Raw genomic sequence first — 2,312 nt, 5'->3', positions numbered from 1 at the left:
GGGCTCATTATGTTTTCATTCATGATGGTACAATTTCACATGCAATCATACTTTTGGAAGCAACATAATAGCCTATTTCTATCTCATCTCTCCTTCTTGAGATTAAAATTTCCCTTTGCAAAGTAGTGTCTTCTATAAAGATTTGTTATTGATTGTAGAGGTGTATTCATATTTGAATTCCTTCTCTCATATTGGAACAAGCATCCCTGATGGGGATCTTAAGTACATATCCTTAATTAGGACCTCCTCTTTGGTGTTGGAAGTCTTCGATCATTCGTCAATTTATTTTCTTCATTGAGTAGTATCTTAAAATAAACCCTTCTATTTTGTGCACGTACATATCCCTAATGAGGATCTATTGCCTTCTTTTGGAAGAGTGTTGTTATAAATAATATCTCTTTGATGTCATTTCAATCCTCCATTCTTTTCTAATTTCCTTTATGGAGTTGTATTTTTGGATTATATCTCTTGAATTTGTTTCCAATTAAATCTTTCATCTTGTGTTAGAGATCTCTCAAATCCACACACTCTTTTTTATGTTGGAATTAAGGTTTAGTTCTCTTTCTTATAAAATGATTCTCCATTAGTTTTTAATCTTGTATCAAATCTTCTTGTGAGCATTTGTCATCTATTTTATTTCATAATCCGATGTGGTAAACATGATATCCTATTTCAACTCACTAAAATTAGCAAGCCGAAACAGGGGGAGCATATAGCTACGCTCGAATTTTCATCACCTTCCTTAGTAAGTATTTAGGTGATTTTGTGATTTTATCTAACATGTGGTTTTGTAGGGTGTGGTTCCTAACTGTGTACTACAGATGCTACAGGGCACTTCGCCCAACAACTTGCGGATATATATTTTTCATGAATGTTTAGTTTTCTTTAATTTATCTTTCATATGCCCATTATATCACATGAACGCTAAAGTGGGGGCTAAATGTAGTGTCATAAATTGTACGCCCTTGCCAAGGTGGTACAATTTCATGCTTTGTTTAGCGCCCACCATAGTGTGTTTGCATCTTGCATTGTAATTTCCCTTTAAATATTTAATTAATTAATTTAATTAAATCTAAAGTCATATTTCATCACTCCTCACATCATAAAATTGGTCCCTTTACCCTAAGTGTGCCCCTTTTTATTTTATTCCTCCAATAAATCATTTAATCATAAACCCTAATTATGTCCTATTTCGACCTTTAAAGCTCGATTTCGCATATAAAAACACCTTGAAATTAGCTGTAACTTTGGGATTCACTCTAATATCATTGTATCTAACGACCCTGAAAATTTGGTGAAAAGTTGGTCAGACCATTTTGAAAGCGAACATTGTCCCCGTCTTTTTTGCCAAATTTTCGGGAGCACAATTCTATGATATTATAATTCTTAACCCCAAGAAATTAGCAGGAAATCTGAATCCTAGGTCAACCTAAAGATAAAATTAAGATCTAGGGTTTCATACATAAGAGTTCTCTTTCTTCATTTGTAAGAATCCGAGGATCAAATTTAAGGAGTGTTTGGCGAAGTGATTACAAGGAGAATTCTATGTAGTGAAACAAAACCTTATGTGGAGTCTTCAACAACATTCAATAACATTCATCAAGCATTTATCAACTGTTCTCATTTTCATTTTCATTTTCATTTTCATTTACATTTACATTTACATTTACATGCATTTAGGGTTTACTCTCAAGCGAAGGGTAGCTCTAGTTTCTTATCTTTTTCATTTAGGATCATGCATACACACAAGGTTCTAGCACACACATTTTTAGTACATTATCGACTATTTGTGGAGGTGGAAATCACCAAAATAGGGGTTTGACTAAGGCAAAACCCTACATAGCCACCCAAACCATCTCTTTTCAGTTGCAAGCTCAAAAACAAGTACCCAAAAGGAATTAGAGATCTGCAAAAGACACAGGCACTGTCCAAAAGTCTAACATTTTCACTAATCTATCAAGGACAGGGGTGTGGCGCCCTGGTCCTGCCTAGGACAAGGGCATGGAACCCTGGTCCCCCCCTTTTTAGTGATTTTCAAAGGGTTACAAGTTTAGGACATTCAGATTTCAGCCTTTTAGTTGTAGCTTTTTGTCAAATTCTCAGGGATAGTGGCGTGGCACCCTGGTCCTGGTAAGTTTGGGTTAGTTTTCAACATCGGGTCCAAATTCAAATTCCTCCCCCTTTCAGGCTTTCAGTATCTCATTTTTAGATCTGCAAGTTTGTATAATTTCAGTTCATATATGCTTGATTGTTCGTCTCTCAATCTAGTTAATCAACCAAACCCTAAATTTTCTCATCATTTACAGAAAGAG

The sequence above is a fragment of the Cryptomeria japonica genome, chromosome 8 (assembly GCF_030272615.1).
Source record: "Cryptomeria japonica chromosome 8, Sugi_1.0, whole genome shotgun sequence".
Classification (NCBI taxonomy): domain Eukaryota; kingdom Viridiplantae; phylum Streptophyta; class Pinopsida; order Cupressales; family Cupressaceae; genus Cryptomeria; species Cryptomeria japonica.
This window is presented reverse-complemented; position numbering follows the sequence as displayed.